Genomic DNA, 22,796 nt, shown 5'->3' on the forward strand with positions numbered 1-22,796 from the left:
GATGATGTAGTTTCCTCTTAAAGAAGAAAAGGGAACTGAGAAAGCTTGGAAAAAATGTGTTAAGATTTTGTAGTTCAAGACAAACGATCATAATAATAACTCTTTGACGTCCTGTGACTGATACGACTGATACGATAGATACGGCTCAAAGAGTGCTGCAAAGAACAGACTGGATTAGTGAGGAGTGAAGAGTCTCACTACTTATAGACAACACTTTGCCTCTTAATTCTCACGGTGAAAATGCGATTGCTCTGAGGGAAACAATATCCACAGATATGACCCCTTATGGAAAGAAAATATATTTACCAATATATGAAATGCAATGTATTGTAATGTATTAGAATATATTACATTTAATATGCGACCAACAATGTATAGAAATATATTATATATTTGAAAATGTCTCAGAAATAAATGGTGTAATATATAGGTGAATCATATATGTGGCATATATTCATATTTTACATCAATATATGTTAATATATGGAAAAATAGCAGTAACAATCACGCATTTCATATATTTGCCATATATTGCAATATAAATATATAATATATGTGTTCATATATTGACTTTTATATGTATAAAAGTCCCTCATAATGCATTTACATTTATGTGATGAACACTGGGTTAATATATTTATAAATACATGATCTATGACATTCCAATTATATGGGAACATGTATTGGAAATATACGTAAAATTACAGCTGCTGTGCAGCGATGGGTGGGGTCCAGGCATTTTTAGGAAGATGCTGCTCAGTGATCAGTCACACTCACGCAGTTTGGAGCACATGCTTAAGATGTTCACATTACAATGTGGATTCTGCACCAGTCGAGGTTCGAACCTGCAACCTCTGGAGCCAAAGACAGTCGTTTACCACCCTGAGCTAATTGGCAAGTAGCAGCTTAGTAGCAGCTTGACAAATTGACTAAGCCAGTGGTTACATCGTGTTTTCCTGAAACTGAATAGATACCAAACATAGCAAAATAAAACTGATTTGCTAGCTCAATCATGTTGTAACTTGAATATCTGCTGGAAAAAAAAAAAAAAAATCATGGACTGATAATTATACTTCTACTGACTTCTCAGTCATTTTTAACTGGCAGATGTTTCATTTCAGCTGGGGGTGTGCCATTCCAATTTAACGTCAGCTCCGATTAATGTGGCTATGCAGCCAAAATAAGGACAGTAAGCGGCCACATTAAGGCTGAACAGAGTTAAATAATCACCTTTTCAGGCTGTTATCAGTTTACCTCTGAAATAAAGACGACAGTTTTCACAGATGTGTTGATTTATTAAAAGTTCATTTCAATGTACAGACGCAAACAAATCTGACAAATTAATTAAATAAATGGCCCAGGAAACTCATAAAGACTAAACAAATGAATAACAATTAATAGGCTAATTAATAACTGATAACAATATATAGCCGCACATCTCCGTGGAAAATCTTAGAGGTAGCCTACTGTCCGTGGTGCTGACTCCGCTGAGGCACTTAATTAAAATTCACGGAGGATCTTGTTTAGCTCTTGTTTACTTAAGTTGAGAAATCAGCTGTTTGCCTGGTGTTTGTCAGGTAGTCTTGTGGACATTTGACGGCCGTACCGGCTTCATTTCTTGACCTCTCCAGCTGATCCAGCTCTTCACTCGTCACTCTCGCGTATCTCGGCTTTATCTGTTCTGCCTTGTCTTCCTTGTTCAGACGTTTATCCAAACTTAGGTCGCCAAGGAAATCAAAATTGACAACCAAACGGTTCATTATGCAGGCGAACAAAGTTGACAGCGGCTTTTGATGCGGGTTTCGGTGAAACGTGTTGCCATGGAAACCACACAGATTCGGGCAATAAGATGTTAGGTGGAGTATTATTTTCATTGATTGATTCAGTATTTTTATTTGCGCACGGCTAGCTGTGCTGTCATGCTGATTTGAGCACATTCTAAACGTCTGATTGATCAATCAGATTGCTTGGTGGGATCTAAGCAACGTAGTCTCATGTGTTATAATTTTTAAAAAATCTCAAGTACCCCCTGGAGTTCCTCTAAGTACCCCAGGCTTAAGCGTACCCCCATTTGAGAAACACTGATCTAGACAACAGGGAGATGATGTTAATTTGTTTTTAACAATGATTGATTGGCTCCATAAGTGAAAAATTGATGTTTAAAAATGCCATTTTTACATTGACTCCAATTGTTCACATGAGAGCAAAATTCAAAATGCTGTCAAAAATTCAGTTTTTGAGATACAATTCTGAAATTTACCACACATCACCGACCATGAGTCCAGAATTTTGTCAATTTTTTTCATGAACATTGAAGATTTATTTAGCAAGACTTTGCAGGTATATGTTTACAGTAGCGTTTACAGTAAAACATTTTGATGCACTGTAGGCTTAATTTTTGATGAATCAAAAATCTGTGAACATCGTTTGTGTAGGACAGTCTGAAGATGCTCTGTAGCAGGTGACATTTCAGCCAAAATTGTTGGAGGAGATAGTTTTAAGAAGTTTTACAGTTTTTGAAAAAAAAAAAAAAAACAGAGTGATGGCTTCATAATTTTCAATAGGTTTAAATGTACAAAAGTTTCTTCTATATGGAGGCTACAGTTTGATGAAAATTGTGAAGCTGTAGCACATATGGTTGATTTGTTATGAATTTTCAAAGTTTTGCTGAGAGGCACAGGAAGTGTTTTGGTGTGAACGTTGGTTCAGTGGTGAGCAGAGGTCTGCTGGTTTGTCCTTCTCATGATGGGAGCATCAGCATCTGAACCACACAGAGATGACAGATACAGCCAGTCGACAGCATTACAAGGAAGGAGATGAGAGGCACATCAGCCTCAGAGAGCGGCTCTGGAAAAAAATCCATCTCAACTCTCAACAACTCATTTAATCTCAGTGTTAATATCTTGTTTTTCCTCAAACAACATGTGTGGGATGAGATAATCCAACTTTTTCAGGCTGTTCAACTTCTCTTCAGAATTTTCTTGAATCAACTGTCATTGGGGGAGGGAACTAGGGGTGCTGGTGGTAGGACAGCACCCCCTCCTGGAGAGTATTGAGTGCTGCAGGGGGTGGAGAAGAGGTTTACTTCCAAACAATGCTGTCCCAGGGTCCATGAATGCACCACCTCATGTGGGCCTTGTTGTAATGTTATGTATTCAAAATGTGTTGTGTTATTGTCCCTCATTAGTAAGTGTAGTTCTTTATCGTGCCTAAATCAAATAAAAATGATAACTTTTATTAGCTTGCATTTAGTGTCTTAGCCGCAGGTAGTAAAGCCATACAGGAAACACAAAGAGGGAAAGGGTACACCTGTCACCTGTCACACTGTTTCAACCTATACAAAAAAAAAAAAAATTAAATTAAAAAATTAAAAAAAAAAAAAAATTAAAAAATAAATAAAAAATAAAAAAAATAAATAAAAAATAAAAAAGACAACAGAACACAACACTGAGCTTACCTTAAAAAAACAGAGATCTCAACTTCTACCTGACCTTGACAGCAAACATAAATTTCAGTATTTCAATAGATCCACATTCCTTGTTATTCTTGCCGTACTGAATTCCCCACAAGGTGGCAGTATTAGGCAGATAAAGAGAGAAACTGGACATGCATTAGGCAGGACGACTCAGCTCATATGTGGGTCTGTGTCTGTGCATATTCTCATTCGTCCAGGTCACAGGCATCTCAAGGAAGCTGAGTCAGGTTAACTGAACTTAGGTATATGTTTAGAAGACGTTTCGCCCCTTATCCAAGTGGCTCCATCAGTTCATGCTGTTCACTCGACTTGAGATGGGATTCGGGTCCTTTTCCATGTTCAGAAAAATGACTTTCTGCCGAATAAATTTCCCTCCCCAACATTTTTCTAAAAGTTCGGCGTTGGATAATTCTTATAATATCATCACAATCTGGGATTACCTCACTTGGTTTGCAGGCCGTGTTCCTGTAAGCCTGTCCCTACGCTGGATGAGCTCCGTGGAGCGGGTCGGGACAGGACGCACCGCTTTATGGCATCATGTCACCAGCTCTTGGTACAGAAATCACGGCAGAGCCCATGAAACCCGAAGAAAACAGCGACGGAGGATATGAGATTATGAGATAGTGGCCGAGCAAGAGGCAAGACTGGAGTAAATATTGGGCTTTAAGTCGCTGGCGAGAGCTTCGTGAAGTCAGAGGCTGGAAGACAGACGCCGAGCTGAATCCCTGCTGCTGGACTGATTGGTGATATCAGCTGGCTTGCCATGTCTCGTGTTGTCGCAGTTGCCGTTTTCACAGCTTGATTGTTAGAACATGACGATTTCTTGCATTACAAAACAGACGCCAGGTTTGTTGGGAGGTTGTAATGTGCGGTTTACTAATGTGTTGTTTTACTAAAACATGTATTGTTTTATGTTTTATGTATGTCGTGTAATTACAAAGTAAAACTACCCTTCAGTTTCCTGCACTCAGACAATAGTAGATGAGCACAAGCGGGTCAACACGTTTTCAACAGTGTTGACCCTAAATTTCTAACTGCTTCCAGCTTGCCCACTTTTTCTAGTTAAATTTCAAGCTGCTGAGAAATGAAAGAGCTGCAGACGAGAAAGATTTTCACAACTGCACTGGGAAAAGATACAACATCATAATAGATATTTGTAATATTTAATACAGGACATATCTAACAAATCCAAGTTAACGAAAAAAAAAAAGATAGGAATAACATCATCTCTACAAAAAGATAAAATCTCATCTTCAACATTTACACGACACTCATTCAGTTTGATGTGAGCAATTGTTTTGTTGGTATTTTGTGGGCCTCAGTTTCTGCAAAAGGTTGATATGCTGGAATACAACTCTTAAACCCAAAATGTCTCTGAATGTTTATGTAGGAAAGCCTTGTATAAACTGTCCAATACAGTCATTGTTTTAATCTTAATATTTAAGTAATGAATTGACTAATAGGCCAGTTGACCAGCTGAATGTAAAACAAAAGGTTGAGTTTAAGCTCTAAGCTGAACACAGCTGAGCACTAGACTTGGTGCAGCTGCGCTGGTGCAGATGATGTGTTCACAGGCAGAAGTTCTATCTAGAATCTCCCAGCAGGTGGTGGACTACAACCAAAAAGAGTGTCCTTATTGTCTTTTTCTTGGCTGCAGCTGCTTTTATCTGCCTGGCTCTGGCACTGTTTCTGGCTGTGTTCTTAGATGGAAATGGTGACACAGACATGCCATGGGAATTTCAAAATAAAGGCAGATCTCTAAGATGATAATATGGATCAATATTTTCAATTAGAATTGATTATACTGGATCGTTGATCATTAGATCAATATATCAATCCAGATGGAAAGCTCGTTACAATAATAATAATAATAATAATAATCACTTTTTTCCCCTCTAAAAACAATTACATTATAACAGTAATAGCATAATTAAGCAAAGAAGCACAAACTCTATTTCAGTTTTAACTAATAATTCATGATTTCACACATCAGTCTCTTTAAATTTCTGTTGATTCAGTCTGAGAGCAACGTCAGCAGCACTGCATCAAAAACAAAGACCAGACAAAGTGAAGAAATATCTGTGTTGCCAGACCTTGTGAGTCTGTGATGCTGGAAAAGGGACAGGTCTCAAACACAGTTCATTTTCTCCTGACTGGTTTTCATTTTTGGTGTCCGAATGATTGGAGGAATCCACGTGACCCAGATCCAAGAAATGACTCTACAGTGAGCCGTCTCTCTTCTAGACTGTCTCTGCCTCCACCTGCACTCAGGAAACTGTAATTTGGACCCAGATGCAGCTCTACACCCGGCTGCTGCAACAGGTGTTCGTTCTGCATCCAGCCTACTCTCACAACCCAGCGTACATCCAGCTGCTGCCACCAGACCCATAACTGCAACTTTATTGACGACCCTTGATCATGTCATTTTGAAAAAAAAAAAAAATTCTTCAGCAAGTCATCTGAAAATTATTTCGATGTGATGACATTCAGCTGCTGTGTCGTCTTGTTTCTCTGGTTAGTCGACGTCGGTGTGGAGGCTGTTGATCAGTGGAGTCCGACAGAGGAAGAGGGAGCGTCGACGTCATCATAGTTCACTGAACCGCCATCATCATTATCATTATGCACCTGTGGAATACAACACAATTCAATGCAATGCAGTGCAAAACAACACAACACACAAGAGTTTCTGTGCAGTTTCAGAAGTTTTGAAGTTCAGTGCTGAGCCATCTTGTGCCTGTGGGGTTAAATGCAGATGTGACACAGCTAACTAACAAGCTTCCCTGCTAAATTCAGCCGGCTAAACTCCTGTAGGCTCAGTCTCAAGAGCTCACTTACAAAATGTCTTTGAAAGAAACAACTCTTGGGCAAAGTTGCTTAATCAATGTGATTGGAGAATGGATAAATGGCTATTTGTCAAAGACCGTTCCAAATGGAGCTGCTTGTAAAATATTAAGGTGTTGTTTTTATGGTCCCTTTTTTTTTTAACTCAGAATTTGGACACAAGATATTCAAGGTATACACGCCACCAAAACATGCCATCATGGTTTATGTCCAAATGTGGACACAGAGCACTGCAACTAAAGCTGATGGTTCTGCTGCTGTCCAGTCACTGGAGACGATGAAGAGACGGTACAGAATCTGGCTTTGGAGACACTTTGACAGCCTCACAGGAAGCAGCCCATCAGAAGCTGCTTCACTGTGGAGCCTCTGACCAAATTTAAAATCTACACAAGTATTAACACACATGCAGTTACAATCCTACATGACAGAAATGGCTGGCTAGTTATGGAAAGGGAAAGGTAATGCCACCATGTTTTATGTAATTTTTCAGATTTATTTTTAAGACTTACAGCGTTGCCCTCAGGTGTTTTCATCTTCACTGGAAAAACACAAAGAGAACAGTTTAAATTCTATAATGACAGTTTGTTTTAACCAGATGATTTTGTTTTTATTGCTGAATTTCTTCACCTCTTGTTCTGCGCCACGTTCTGATGAGCAGAGTGGTCATTACAGTAAGGAGGAGCAGCTCTGCAACACGAAGAGCCAACATGAGGTGGGTCACACCAGAGGAACCTGTGGAACCTGATTATAAGAAAAACATGACATGTAGACAATTAAAGAGGAGAGAGGAAATAAGATTAAAAATAATCATCATCATCATCCCTGAACCTAATTAGGGTAAGTGGCTTTGCAAATGAATGAATGAATAATCATTAACCATCATCGTCATTATAATCAGGCTGATCATGTGGCTACATAGATAAAACTACATAGATAAAACACATAAAAATGAATTTTTGGTTATGAAACTGGAATCTGTGACATTGTGTGGTGTGTGTGTGTGTGTGTGTGTGTGTGTGTGCATCCATGCGAGTGAGTGTGTGAACTTCATTTTGCAATAATGTTTCCTGGGTTAATATAGAAAAATAGAGAAAAAATATGGGGCGCCTAAATGGTTATGGGGTTAAAAAATGCATGAAAAAATTCTGCATTTGCAACGTTCCAGGTGGTATGCTGACATTTATCCTGACTGGGTATCAAACTGCCACAAGGCAGAGAGACTTCAGCTCCGTCTCTGACATAGAAATCTTGTCCAGTGACTGCTGGGGAGAAACCGATGAGAAAAAATAATGAAAGCTGAAATGAATCAAAACAGAAACATGACTGGCAAGCCATGGCTCCATTATGTACATATGACATATTTATATAGTATTATATCCACAAATTCAATTTGCTTCACAACTTAAAGACTAAAAATGACAAAATAAAGAAAAAAATATTGTTCCCACATGTGATCAGTGTCACGTCCACACAGCAGCTTCAGTTCTTTTGTTTTTTACCTCCTCAGGAACATTTTGTTAATCAGGGGTGTCAAAACTGCAGGTTTTCATTCCAACCAAAAACTCCACCAGGTGATTTCACTGATCACCCTACCTCCAAACAGAGAGGCGGGACTAATCAGTGAAATCACCTGGTGGAGTTTTTGGTTGGAATGAAAACCTGCAGCCTCTTGGCCCTCCATGGCACGAGTTTAACACCTGTGTGTTATATGATATGTTGTAACTCCATTTTTAGTGGTTTGAACTCAGAGCCCTGTTTTCATACAGACACATGATGCAAAGTGCATTTTTTTAGAGGAATTTGCTGATTTCTTTTGTTTTCTTTTGTTTTCTTTCTTTTTTTTTGGTTGAAAAGCAAAGTCAATTAAATGCCACAGAGGTTTCAAAAGACAGATTAGTCTAGAGTTAATATGAAGGATGATACAAATGAAACATTTACCAATTAAACAAAAAAAAAAAAAAAAAACTGCATCACCTAAAGAAGAAGAAAAAATAAGAAAAAGAAAAACTATATGAATTTCTCTTTGAGGACATTTGTGTGCCCATCTTTCCTACTTGTAAATTATTTTGACTGATGCTGGTTAGTTCAGAGAATTTTCCCTCTCACAGCCAAATATCAGAGCAAACACAAATTCTACCACCAAATCTGAGCAACAGAGCAGGAGAGAAACAGAGAGAGAGGCTGGACTGTGGAAATATGGAAGAAAGTCAGTACCTGTGTCTTTTGTCTTCTCTGGTATTTTCAAAGTTGTTGATGTTGTTGATGGTGTTGTTGTTGATGTCCTTGTGTCTATTTCACCGGGACACATAAAATAACAAAACCCAACACAAAGGATTGATAAAATAATCTTTTGCATGGTTACGCAGAGCACATCAACTAAACCAAGATCTGAAATTCCCGTATGATTATGATGTCAAAGTTTCATATCAAAAATTCATCACATTGTCAGAGGTTCCTCACCTGAGGACTGAGGGGTGAAGTCAAACGTCTGCACTTTTCCTGTGCCATCAGAAACTTGACACTTCAGTCTCTCTTTGTCACAGTGATTCTTCTGAAGGGTCACAGTGGTGTCGCAGGGAGACGCTGATATTTGAATGTCACTGGAACTTTGATCCAACCTTTCCTCCCCACACAGCCACGTCACCGTCTGTCTACACTGTTTATATGTGGACACAGAGCACTGCAACTTCAGCTGATGGTTCTGCTGCTGTTCAGTCACTGGAGAAGATGGAGAGATTGGGAGAGGAAGACAGTGACAGAGGAAAATTAACTACATTACTGTAATCACTACAGTAATGTTTACTTTACTGTTCCAAGTTTGAACTGTTTATAATGGAAATACTCACTGTTTATAAGAGACAGATCAACCACAGCACCTGAGCCTTGTTGTCGTCCTGATATAAACTGTTGACAGACGTAAATACCAACATCTTCAGCTGTGACTTTCTTTATAACCAGAGAACAGTCCGCTGTAACACTCAGTCTGGCTGCGTTAGCTTGGGCAAACTTGCTTGGTGAAATCTTCCCATCAGCAACCAGCTCTACTGCTGATCTCTTTTTGACATGTTGACCGTTCCAGGTGATATACTGACATTTATCCTGATTGGGTATCAAACTGCCACAAGGCAGAGAGACTTCAGCTCCATCTCTGACATAGAAAGAGGTGGCATCTTGTCCAGTGACTGCTGGGGAGAAATTTCATGAAAAATAAAATTTAACAAAAATAGAAATATGACTGGTAATGAACATTAGCTTTATCAACACAAATTAGCATATTTCAAAATTATTTTTTATGTTAAAAAGCACAAAATGAATTTAACATTGAATGAAATTATTGTTGAAAAAAGAAAATTACTACAAATACAATGGCAGACACTAAACATAAAAAATAAAAATATATAAACAGAATGAATAGAAGATAGCCATAGTTGTCATTCATGCACCTCACAGAAACAAAATACAGTAAATTTGCAAATGAGCCCTGGAAAGATGGCATGATTGAACTTTAATTCATTACAAGAAGAATTAAAAGTAGTGTTCTCAGTGAAGTGAAGTTTTACCGTGTGTCTGTAATTTAGAACACATAATGCAGCCTCACCTGTGAAGGGAAACAGGAGTATCAGAAACAAAGACATTTTAGTCCGTCTGAACTCGGCCGTTGTGCCTTCCTCTCCCTCTTGCTCTCTCACTGTTAACTGTCAAAACCTCTCGGACTAAAACTTCTTAAACATACAGATATTCTTCCTGTCATCAGTGGGCTGTCACTTCCTCATAGCAGCTTCTATTTCTTTTTTTTTCTTCTTCTTCTGTGTGGTTGACTTTGTGTGTGTGCAGTTTATCTGTTTTCTGTTCTTACTGAATTTGTTGAGGGTGCAAAACAGAAAGAGACTCAGATTGCACCAATGAAAAACTTTCATTCTAATTTTTTTCATTTTAGGTGACAGAGTGACTTACAGTGACAGTAGAAGAAAACAGGTGTCTGTTCACACTGAAACTACAGTGAGGAGATGGAGGGTCAAAGAGTCACAGCGCCTTGTAACAGGAAGTAACAGGAAATGAACAGAGGTGGCAAAAGTACTGACATTCTGTACTTAAGTAGAAGTAAAGATACTTGTGTGAGAAAAGACTCTGGTAAAAGTAGAAGTACCAATTCAACTTCTTTACTCAAGTAAAAGTAAGAAAGTACAGGCTCTGAAATGTACTTAAGTACAAAAGTAAAAAGTAAAAATGATTTTTTTTTTTTTACCATTAATGATACATATACCTTTTTGATAACTTTTTGATGAAAAAAAAGTTCAGGGCACACAAAACAGGAACTTTTATTAACAACCTGCAAAGTGCTGGTACAGAGAATAAAAATCACGCGACAGTCTAGTTGTTCTGCAAGCCCAGTTTCACACAATAATCAAGACTGAACTGACCAGAGGTCTTGAATGAGTACCTTGATAACAGCTTTGGTACTCTCAATACTATACCTAACGTATATGACTTTTAACAGATTTTTTCTTGCTTCTCCGACTCTGTTTTGTCGTCGGCTAACGTTATCTTCCCTGGCAACTGTCTTCCTCCATGTCTCCAGATTTCTCTATATGGTTTTCTTTTTCTTAGCTGCTCTCACGCCCCGCGCCCTCTCTCCCTTTCCCTCTCTGTGCAGGGTTTCCTCCAGGATTTTTTGAAACTGTGGGGGAGGGCTTCAGCATTAACGTTAATAATTTTTACCACGGATCTTTTGTAGCACAGAGGAGATATGCTGCTCTAACACTCGGTATGTAGTGTTAGTGTATGTTTATGATAGATAGATAGATAGATAGACAGACAGATAGATAGATAGATAGATAGATAGATAGATAGATAGATAGATACTTTATTCATCCCGAAGGAAATTCACAGTTTTTCAGCAGTATCCACATATTACAGATTAAATAAATAAAAAATAAAGAATAAGATCTACGTACAGAGTTGTAGAACATAATAAATTATCTTGAAGGAGTAGATGTTTACCAGTAAGCTTGACTCCAATAATTTAACAATATGTTAAATTATTATTTGTTTTAAAAATGTAAAGTACTTATCAAACAGACCTAACAATTCAGCTACCAATGAATGAGCAGTAGTATGCATGTGATAACATAGAATGAAAAATAAGCCAAAGTGATATCTCTTCTCTGAATAGACAAGCTAAGCCAGTGTGCTGCTGTTAGCCAGTGAAAATACAGCGGAGTGGCAACTCTTCGCTTTGTTACACAATCCATGTCAGTGCACTGCTGTAGCCTGGAAAGTTTCTCTGCCTTTTGTTCTCGTACGGTGTCGGTGCAGTTGATATAATTTTTTTCTTGGTGGTAACGAGCCCGCCCGCCCCCACCAAAAAGAGAGAGAGAGGGAGAGAGAAGTAACGAGCCTGTTTTGACAATGTAAGGAGTAAAAAGTACAGATATTTGTGTTCAAATGTAGGGAGTAAAAGTAAAATGTCGGCAGAAAATTAAATACTCAAGTAAAGTACAAATACCTGAAAAATCTACTTAACCCTCCTATTCTGTTCATTTTGGGCTAACACTCATGAGGTTCCCGGTCACATGTGACCGGGAACATTATATTTGATTATACATCCACTATGATACATATTATCACCTAATGTTGTGTTAGATCTTTTTATCAACTTCTGCTCTTGTGAAAATGACAAGTTTTGAACTTCTATTTGCTATGTATGTGCTGTAGGCCTAATTTACCTGAGATCATACCATTCGTTTTTTAGGGAAAAAAACATTATATAGATATTATTTTGACTATAACAAATACTCAGATGAAACATATTGTAGTAGTTATCACAGAGTACTTCATTTCAATGTTTTCCAGGGACACTGTTTTGAAAACATTTCAATTTTCTAAATAGTGGCAAAAAAAATAGCATCTTTTGTGTTCCCGTCAGCATTGACCACTATGATTTAGCTAGTCATCCTCATGACATTTTCACATGGAAGCTGACCGTTCCTCTCAGGTGGGGATGAGGTCCAGGAAAAATGACCATTTTTGGACCGAAAGGTGACCACAACTTCAGCTGGGTCTTCTTCCTGACACCTGACACCTGACAGGTGTCAGGTGTCAGGTGACAGGTGTTGGCAGTTCCCGTGGTAGGTTCCCGTGAGGGTTGCCATGGAAGCCAAAAAGGGGCAAAGTTGTGTGTGTCTGTGTGTGTCTGTGTCCATGTGTGTGTGTGTGTGTTTGTGTGTGTGTGTGTGTGTGTGTGTGTGTGTGCCTGCTCAAAGACACCTACATGTTGGGGTGTGGGAAAGAAGTCTGAGAGATACTTTCCCGTGGGGGTTGCCATGGAAGCCAGAAAGGGGTATAAGGTGTGTGTGTGTGTGTGTGTGTGTGTGTGTGTGTGTGTGCCTGCTCAAAGACACCTACATGTTGGGGTGTGGGAAAGAAGTCTGAGAAATACTTTCCCGTGGGGGTTGCCATGGAAGCCAGAAAGGGGTATAAGGTGTGTGTGTGTGTGTGTGTGTGTGTGTGTGTGTGTGTGTGTGTGTGTGTGCCTGCTCAAAGACACCTACATGTTGGGGTGTGGGAAAGAAGTCTGAGAGATACTTTCCCGTGGGGGTTGCCATGGAAGCCAGAAAGGGTTATAAGGTGTGTGTGTGTGTGTGTGTGTGTGTGTGTGTGTGTGTGTGCCTGCTCAAAGACACCTACATGTTGGGGTGTGGGAAAGAAGTCAGAGAGATACTTTCCTGTGGGGGTTCCCATGGAAGCCAGAAAGGGGTATAAGGTGTGTGTGTGTGTGTGTGTGTGTGTGTGTGTGTGTGTGTGTGTGTGTGTGTGTTCACACACATCTGTGTCTGCTCAAAGACACCTGCATGTTGGGGTGTGGGAAAGGAGTGTGGGAATGTGTTTAACTCTATTTTATACACTAATTGTAGTCTTACCCATTCATTTCTAATGACCGGTCATTTGTGACCGGGAACACGATGGGTGTATACAAGTTAAATAAAACATTCAAAAATTAATAAAAATTCTCCAAATTTATTTTATGTGTTCAGATGCCATGTGTGAACAAAGTCATGGAACCTCATGACAAACAGATGAAATTAACTGCATTTTTTGGAGAGAAAACTTGTACACCGGTCAGATTTGACCGCGAACACGATAGGAGGGTTAAGTACGGTAACGAAGTATTTGTACTTCGTTACTTCCCACCTCTGGAAATGAATGAATTAGAGAGAGAAAAAGAGCTGTTTTTTCATTGTAGTGAGTAGAGGAGGAAGCTGTTCAGTGTAGAGAGGCTGACAGGAGCTGCTGATCTGTTTCCAGAAATGATCAACCACAGAGAAGATGTGGACAGACTCAGACCCTCCTGTGCTGAAGGAAGTAATGAGGTGAACTCCTCCACTGGAGAGCCACAAACTGAAAATGTCATTTTTATCTGCTTCTACCTTAACATTTGAGATGAACGGGAAATGTTGTGTGAAGGCCTCACACCCAGCAACAAGGGAAGCCCAGCTGAGGATGAGCCAAAACATTAAATCATTCTCACTTTAAGGCAAATTTCTATGGCAAGTCAGCAGGGAAAGAGTTTGACTTTCTTCTCTTGCGGTAATGAGGTGATGGTTCACCCTTTTTTCAAAATATATATATATATATATATTATTTTAGACACACATATTTCCCCAGTGCACACAAGATATGTAGGCCAACGCACAACCACATAGTAAATACAGGTATATATACAACCAAAACACACACGCGCGCGCACACACACACACACACACACACACACACACACACACACAGTCTTGCAAACAGGCTAAATGCTGTGCATCTATCTGATCTTGTTTATTTCTAATCTGTATTTTAGAGAAGTTTTGTGCAGTGGCAGGCTAAAGAGAGGAGGTGAAGAGATGATGGTGGTCAGGACGTGTGATTCTGCTATCAGCCTCTCAACATGTTAAACAGCAGCATAAAGTTAGCAGTGTAACATCATGCAGTTGGTTTTTGGGTTTAATTTGTGTCTATACAAGAAGTGCTGCTAGCTCTGGTCCAGGGTGTTAGCTGAGCTGCAGTGGCTAAGCTGTTAGCATCTCCACACTGACACTGTGTAAGGGGCAATGTAATATGCCATTATTAAACTTCTCACCACCTAAACAATTACAAGTACAATTCACATTTGGCGGACGCTTTTAGCCACAGCGACGTACATGTGAGATTTTTATCCACCAACGAGCAAAGATCAATTCTGGAGAGAACAACAACACCAAGTGCCACAAAGCTACGGTTCTGATCCAAAGGACAGAGGAGCTACGAGGCAGAACAGAGAGGGAATAAATAGAGAGCAAAAAGTGCATAGAGGAAGGAGGAGAGCATAGAGGCAGTTTTTTTTTTTTTTTTTTTTAAATGTATAGTTACAACATCCAACAAGATTCTCAGAGTCCCACAAACAAAAGCAGAAACTGGAAACCAGCATGACACATCAGTGTTTGTAGCTCCATTTCATCATCAGTGTGTCAGAGGTAAAATGTGAGAGAGAGGTCATAGTTCTGTCATAGTGTCTTTTGTTGCCAAAAAAAAAAAAAAAAAAAACTTTCTCAGTGCAAACCATCTCACTTGACATGCTGAACCATCAATACACATCTGTGTATTGACTCTCTTCTAAACACAAATGAGTGTATCCATTAAGCCACTGTCACACACACATTTCAGCATTTCCAGAAAAGGAAAAGGAAAGTAAAAACAGCACAGAGGAACACAGCAGATTTATCTTTGACTCAGTACGTACTGACTGTGAGTCTCTGATTCCTGAAACTTAACAATTAACAGACATTTTCCTCTTCAAACCTCCAAACTCCAGAACAAACTCTCTGCATGAACGGGCTTTACAGACTGAGCAGTGGTCGATCTCTGGGTCGGGAATAGATGGAAAAAGTCTGAAATCATCACTAAAAGCCTCTTAAACCTTTGTTGCATGGATCTGGTAAATAAACTGTGGGTGTCACAGTGTTTTTCCAAATATCTTTGACCTGTTGTTGCTGACTCAAAGTGTTGACTTGTCAACTCAGGACTGGCAAGCAGTTGGGGTCACTGGCACCAGATATTTACTAGGAACTGATTATTAAAATTAACTGAAACTGACAATACTGACAAACTTCTATGCTCTGTCCATTTTTTTTTCTCCTGATGTTGGTTAAATAGAATTGACATGTTTTATTAGCAAACAAAACAAACTTTTGTATTACAGAGACTTGATCCAGATAAAAAGCAGAATTCATAGAAGGAGGCTCTCAAATGCCTTTTTCTCATGGTGTATTTTGTAGTTTCCTCTTAAAGAAGAAAAAGGGAACTCCGAAAGCTTGGAAAAAATGTGTGAAGATTTTGTAGTTCAAGACAAATGCTCATAACAATAACTCTTTGACGTCCTGTGACTGATACGACTGATACGATAAATACGGCTCAAAGAGTGCTGCAAAGTACAGACTGGATTAGTGAGGAGTGAAGAGTCTCACTACTTATAGACAACACTTTGCCTCTTAATTCTCACGGTGAAAATGCGATTGCTCTGAGGGAAACAATATCCACAGATATGACGACATCTTAGCACCCTGAGAGGTGTTAGTTCCTCATTGTAACTTTGGAGTCATTTTTGCTGAGAGGTACAGGAAGTGTTTTGGTGTGAACGTTGGTTCAGCGGTGAGCAGAGGTCTGCTGGTTTGTCCTTCTCATGGTGAGAGCATCAGCATCTGAACCACACAGAGATGACAAATACAGCCAGTCAACAGCATTTCAAGGAAGGAGACAAGAGGCACATCAGCCTCAGAGCAGCTCTGGAAAAAAAATCCATCTCAACTCTCAACAACTCATTTAATCTCAGTGTTAATATCTTGTTTTTCTTCAAACAAGGTAAAGATGTGTGGGATGAGATAATCCAACATTTTCAGGCTGTTCAACTTCTATTCAGAATTTTCTTGAATCAACTGTCATTGGGGGAGGGAACTAGAGGTGCTGGTGGTGAAACAGCACCCCCCCCCCTGGAGAGTATTGAGCGCTGCAGGGGCTGGAGAAGAGGTTTACTTCCAAACAATTCCGTCCAAGGGTCCATGAATGCACCATCTCATGTGGGCCTTGTTGTAATGTTATGCATTCAAAATGTGTTGTTATGGTCCCTCATTAGTAAGTATAGCTCTTGATCATGCCTAAATATAAATCAAATAAAAATGATAGCTTCTATTAGCTTGCATCTAAATGTCTTAGCAGCAGGTAGTAAAGCCATACAGGAAACACGAAGAGGGAAAAGGTAACTTCATATTAGTAACAAGTACTTCTCACATTAATTCTTAAATTTTGTATTTATACTCTTGACTTGACAATTTTTGAGCCATTACTTGACTTTTTACTTATTGTCATTTAGATTTTCATTATAAGTCTGTGATCTGAATGCCGGGATGTGGCATGAGCTGACAGCAGATGGCAAAACTGCAGAGTCAAGGGAAAAGAAGAACCAGACTCTGCGAATGGTGTGAGGGTCAAGGAGTAAACTCAGGTGGTGAGGTTAAGCCACCTGGTGGAGGTCTTGGTTGGAATGAAAACCTGCAGCCTCTTGTCCCTCCATGGCACATGATTGGACACCCCTGCTCTGAAGTGAAAGCAGCTGAAATTTATGAATGAGTTTGAAAGGACACAGAGGCGCCAGGCAAATTCATGAGTGAAAGTGCACTGCATACTACGGCACATTGAAACAGCGAAGCGCTACACTCACCAGACTGCTCTGATATTTGTTTCTCTGGAGTTAAGTGAACTAAGATGTCCATTCTGATGTTTGACTGTGGAATATGTTTTAGATGCTGTGGAATTATTAAGACTCTGCCCAAGGATGGTTTTATTTATTTTATTTATTTATTTATTTATTTTGTCATAGGAGGATTTTGGAAATTATCGACTTTCTTTTCAGTTGGTTATAGTCACTATTCACATAGCTTGATATTAGAACATGACGATTTCTTGTATTACAAAACAGACGCCAGGTTTGTTGGGAGGTTGTAATGTGCAGTTTAATGTGTTATTTTATTAAAACATGTATTGTTTTATGTTCTATGTATGTCGTGTAATTACAAAGTAAAACTACGCTTCAGTTTCCTGCACTCAGACAATAGCAGGTGAGTGCGTGAGTTGTTACCCATTTCTGCCACAAGGGGGAGTGTCCTCATAAGTCAGGAGAGAATTCTGAGCGTAGCAGTGGGTCAACACACGTTTTCAACAGTGTTGACCCTAAATTTCTAACTGCTTCCAGCTTGCCCACTTTTTCTAGTTAAATTTCAAGCTGCTGAGAAATGAAAGAGCTGCAGACGAGAAACATTTTCACAACTGCAGTGGGAAAAGATACCCCAGCTGGCATTTTAACATTTATTCAACACTGAATCAAGATCATAACTCATGGGTGAATCAATGTTGAATTTGGTTTTTGTTTTTGCAAACCGAATCAACGTTGATATTGTGATGTTGTTTCAACATGAGTGAACTAATGTTGAAGGCCCAACAGTGAATTAATATAGAAAATTCCCCGCGGAAATTTTGAGAGTGCCTCGGGGGCCGTTGCTGGCGGGTGTGCGTCTGAATCACTAAAAAGTAAGAAGGAGAAACTCTGAACGTGCTTGCCACCCTTGCGACCACGTGGTATCCCACCAGCCCTATGCTGTTTGTGGGTTGTGTAGTGCTGTCGCTTTGCCCAGGTGGGGAGTTGAACCCTGGAAAGGTTAAAAGCCTCCGGGATATCTGGTGGTTTTGGCCCTGGTCACAGTGTAAAAAGTATACGTTGCTTTGCTTTTCTAGTTACATTTTTCAAAGCAGAACTATTTTTCCTACTACTTTCCTCTTCCTTTCTTCTTTATATTCATTGCAGCCTATTAGTAAATGTTTGACAGTTTCTGGTGTATTGCAGTCGGGTCCAGTGGGGTGTTTTCCTGTAATATGCAGAGTCTGGTCAAGTCCTGTGTGGCCTATTTTTAAGTGGATCTCCTCCCTTGGGCTTCTGCACTGTATCAGTAATATTCCAATATTCTTGCCAAATTTTGTGTATTTGATCCTTTATAAGATTTACGACCTATGCCTTATGTCTATTGTCTGTATCATTTTCTATACTTCCTGCTTATGAAGTCTCATGTGATCTCGAGATTACCTTTTTGTATTCAAATACACCACATGCAGGACACAAACTCATCTGTGTCTATTTTTAATATATAAAATGTATATTTTTGAATTTTTTTAATTGAAGAACATTATGAACAAAATACAAAAAATGCTAGTAAAATAAAAAGAACCATCATAATGATAATTTTAAAATAGAACATGGAAGAGGACAATAGGTTGAGTCAACATACAGATCTTGTTAAAATTTCAACGTTGATTTATTGATAGGTTGTCAACGTTTCCACAATTATTTAGCTTTACATATTATTTCAACATTGCTTCAATGTTGAAACAACAACTTGTTTTAAATTATATTTCGATGTTGAACGTCGGTTGAATGCCAGCTGGGACAACTTCATAATTGTGATTTGCAATATTTAATACAGGCCATGTCCAACAAATCTAAGTTAACAAAAAAAGATAGGAATAACATCATCTCTACAAAAAGATAATATCTTTAACATTTACACATGACACTCATTCACTTTGATGTGAGCAATTGTTTTGTTGGTATTTTGTGGGCCTCAGTTTCTGCAAAAGGTCGATATGTTGGAATACAACTCTTAAACCCAAAATGTCTCTGTATGTTTATGTAGGAAAGCCTTGTATAAACTGTCCAATACAGTCATTGTTTTAATCTTAATATTTAAGTAATGAATTGTCTAATAGGCCAGTCGACCAGCTGAATGTAAAACAAAAGGTTGAGTTTAAGCTCTAAGCTGAACACAGCTGAGCACTAGACTTGGTGCAGCTGCGCTGGTGCAGATGATGTGTTCACAGGCAGAAGTTCTATCTAGAATCTCCCAGCAGGTGGTGGACTACAACTAAAAAGAGTGTCCTTATTGTCTTTTTCTTGGCTGCAGCTGCTTTTATCTGCCTGGCTCTGGCACTGTTTCTGGCCGTGTTCTTAGATGGAAATGGTGACACAGACATGCCATGGGAATTTCAAAATAAAGGCAGATCTCTAAGATGATAATATGGAACAATATTTTCAATTAGAATTGATTATACTGGATCGTTGATCATTAGATCAATATATCAATCCAGATGGAAAGCTCGTTACAATAATAATAATAATAATAATAATCACTTTTTTCCCCTCTAAAAACAATTACATTATAACAGTAATAGCATAATTAAGCAAAGAAGCACAAACTCTATTTCAGTTTTAACTAATAATTCATGATTTCACACATCAGTCTCTTTAAATTTCTGTTGATTCAGTCTGAGAGTAACGTCAGCAGCACTGCATCAAAAACAAAGGCCAGACAAAGTGAAGAAATATCTGTGTTGCCAGACCTTGTGAGTCTGTGATGCTGGAAAAGGGACAGGTCTCAAACACAGTTCATTTTCTCCAGACTGGTTTTCATTTTTGGTGTGAGAATGATTGGAGGAATCCACGTGACCCAGATCCAAGAAATGACTCTACAGTGAGCCGTCTCTCTTCTAGACTGTCTCTGCCTCCACCTGCACTCAGGAAACTGTAATTTGGACCCAGATGCAGCTCTACACCCGGCTGCTGCAACAGGTGTTTGTTCTGCATCCAGCCTACTCTCACAACCCAGCGTACATCCAGCTGCTGCCACCGGACCCATAACTGCAACTTTACTGACGACCCTTGATCATGTCATTTTGGAAAAAAAAAAAAAAAAAAGGCAAAACAAACACTTGTATTGTCATTAAAAATTCATCGGTTAAAGCTATAAATCTACTTGAAAGTACATTTAAAAGTTGACTCATCTTTTAACTTCTAATATAAATTCTTCAGTGACTCCTCTGAAAATGATTGCAATGTGATGACATTCAGCTGCTGTGTCGTCTTGTTTCTCTGGTTAGTCGACGTCAGTGTGGAGGCTGTTGATCAGTGGAGTCCGACAGAGGAAGAGGGAGCGTCGACATCGTCATAGTTCACTGAACCGCCATCATCATTATCGTTATGCACCTGTGGAATGCAACACAATTCAATGCAATGCAGTGCAATACAACACAACACGTAAGAGTTTGTGTGCAGCAGTTTCAGAAGTTTTGAAGTTCAGTGCTGAGCCATCTTGTGCCTGTGGGGTTAAATGCAGATGTGACACAGCTAACTAACAAGCTTCCCTGCTAAACTCAGCCGGCTAAACTCCTGTAGGCTCAGTCTCAAGAGCTCACTTACAAAATGTCTTTGAAAGAAACAACTCTTGGGCAAAGTTGCTTAATCAATGTGATTGGAGAATGGATAAATGGCTATTTGTCAAAGACCGTTCCAAATGGAGCTGCTTGTAAAATGTTATGGTGTCGTTTTTATGGTCCCTTTTTTTTTTATTTTTCACTCAGACACAAGATATTCAAGGTATACACGCCACCAAAACATGCCATCATGTTTTATGTCCAAATGTGGACACAGAGCAACTAAAGCTGATGGTTCTGCTGCTGTCCAGTCACTGGAGAAGATGAAGAGACTGTACAGAATCTGGCTTTGGAGACACTTCGACAGCCTCACAGGAAGCAGCCCATCAGAAGCTGCTTCACTGTGGAGCCTCTGACCAAATTTAAAATCTACACAAGTATTAACACACATGCAGTTACAATCCTACATGACAGAAATGGCTGGCTAGTTATGGAAAGGGAAAGGTAATGCCACCATGTTTTATGTAATTTTTCAGATTTATTTTTAAAACTTACAGCGTTGCCCGCAGGTGTTTTCATCGTCACTGGAAAAACACAAAGAGAACAGTTTAAATTCTATAATGACAGTTTGTTTTAACCAGATGAATTTGTTTTTATTTCTGAATTTCTTCACCTCTTGTTCTGCGCCACGTTCTGATGAGCAGAGCGGTCATTACAGTAAGGAGGAGCAGCTCTGCAACACGAAGAGCCAACATGAGGTGGGTCACACCAGAGGAACCTGTGGAACCTGATTATAAGAAAAACATGACATGTAGACAATTAAAGAGGAGAGAGGAAATAAGATTAAAAATAATCATCATCATCATCCCTGAACTTAATTAGGGTAAGTGGCTTTACAAATGAATGATAAAGTAATTTCCCCCTGGGGATCAATAAAGTATTCTGATTCTGATTCTGAATGAATAATCATTAATCATTATCATAATCAGGCTGATCATGTGGCTACATAGATAAAACTACATAGATAAAACACATAAAAATGAATTTTTGGTTATGAAACTGGAATCTGTGACTTTGTGTGGTGTGTGTGTGTGTGTGTGTGTGTGTGTGTGTGTGTGTGTGTGTGTCTGTGTGTGTGTGCATCCATGCGAGTGAGTGTGTGGACTTGATTTTGCAATAATTTTCTTGGGTTAATATAGAAAAATAGAGAAAAATATGGGGCACCTAAATGGTTATGAGGTAAAAAAAAAAAAATGCATGAAAAAAATCTTTAGAGGAATTTTCTGATTTCTTTTGTTTTCTTCTGTTTTCTTTGTTTTTTGGTTGTAAAGCAAAGTTAATTAAATGCCACAGAGATTTCAAAAGACGGATTAGTCTAGAGTTAATATGAAGGATGATACAAATGAAACATTTATCAATTAAACAAAAAAAACCCTGCATCAGCCAAAGAAGAAGAAAAAATAAGAAAAAGTGTATGAATTTCTCTTTGAGGACATTTGTGTACCAACTTTCCTACTTGTAAATTATTTTGACTGATGCTGGTTAGATCAGAGAATTTTCCCTCTCACAGCCAAATATCAGAGCAAACACAAATTCTACCACCAAATCTGAGCAACAGAGCAGGAGAGAAACAGAGAGAGAGGCTGGACTGTGGAAATATGGAAGGAAGTCAGTACCTGTGTCTTTAGTCTTCTCTGGTATTTTCAAAGTTGTTCCGAATGTTGATGGTGTTGTTGTTGTTGTTGTTGTTGTTGTTGTTGTTGTTGTTGTTGTTGTTGTTGTTGTTGTTGTTGTTGGTGGTGGTGGTGGTGGTGGTGGTGTTGTTGTTGGTGTTGTTGTTGTTGTTGTTGTTGTTGTTGATGTCGTTGTGCCTATTTCACCGGGACAAATAAAACAACAAAACCCAACACAAAGGGTTGATGAAATAATCTTTTGCATGATTACGCAGAGCACATCAGCTAAACCAAGATCTGAATTTCCCGTATGATTATGATGTCAAAGTTTCATATCAAAAATTCATCACATTGTCAGAGTTTCCTCACCTGAGGACAGAGGGGTGAGGTCAAACGTCTGCACTTTTCCTGTGCCATCAGAAACTTGACACTTCAGTCTCTCTTTGTCACAGTGATTCTTCTGAAGGGTCACAGTGGTGTCGCAGGGAGACGCTGATATTTGAATGTCACTGGAACTTTGATCCAACCTT

General features: G+C 39.0%; 2 long non-coding RNA genes across 2 annotated transcripts; both read right to left on the reverse strand.

Annotated features, from left to right (window-relative positions):
• Window positions 1-4,677: 4,677 nt before the first annotated feature.
• LOC115355787 (uncharacterized) lies at window positions 4,678-7,867 on the reverse strand. The gene is made up of 4 exons (XR_003927911.1): window positions 7,765-7,867; window positions 6,944-7,057; window positions 6,826-6,854; window positions 4,678-6,100 (listed from the first exon to the last, which is right to left on the reverse strand). It is a non-coding gene; the product is annotated as an uncharacterized LOC115355787 (long non-coding RNA).
• A 12,347-nt stretch (window positions 7,868-20,214) lies between these two features.
• On the reverse strand, window positions 20,215-21,370 carry LOC115355788 (uncharacterized). Its single transcript, XR_003927912.1, has 3 exons — window positions 21,267-21,370; window positions 21,149-21,177; window positions 20,215-20,426 (listed from the first exon to the last, which is right to left on the reverse strand). It is a non-coding gene; the product is annotated as an uncharacterized LOC115355788 (long non-coding RNA).
• Window positions 21,371-22,796: the final 1,426 nt, after the last annotated feature.

Source organism: Myripristis murdjan, chromosome 24 (genome assembly GCF_902150065.1).
Source record: "Myripristis murdjan chromosome 24, fMyrMur1.1, whole genome shotgun sequence".
Taxonomy (NCBI): domain Eukaryota; kingdom Metazoa; phylum Chordata; class Actinopteri; order Holocentriformes; family Holocentridae; genus Myripristis; species Myripristis murdjan.